A 220-nucleotide genomic window follows, 5' to 3' on the forward strand; every position below is an offset into this window, starting at 1 on the left:
TCATGTAACAAAACACAGTCAGGAACATAATAAAAAAAGTAAATGCTCTTTAGTTTCCCACCGTTTGCAGGACTTCCTTCCGGCAAAGGATAGGACACTAATCCTCAAGGCAGGATGAGACCTTCGGGTTTAGGATATCCTAGGCCTATAATACGGGATGCCATTGTTACGTGGGAAGGATCTCGTATTTTTGCCTTTGATTTAGCATCAGGTACGTATA

This window comes from Penaeus monodon, chromosome 21, assembly GCF_015228065.2.
Source record: "Penaeus monodon isolate SGIC_2016 chromosome 21, NSTDA_Pmon_1, whole genome shotgun sequence".
NCBI classification, from domain to species: Eukaryota; Metazoa; Arthropoda; class Malacostraca; order Decapoda; family Penaeidae; genus Penaeus; species Penaeus monodon.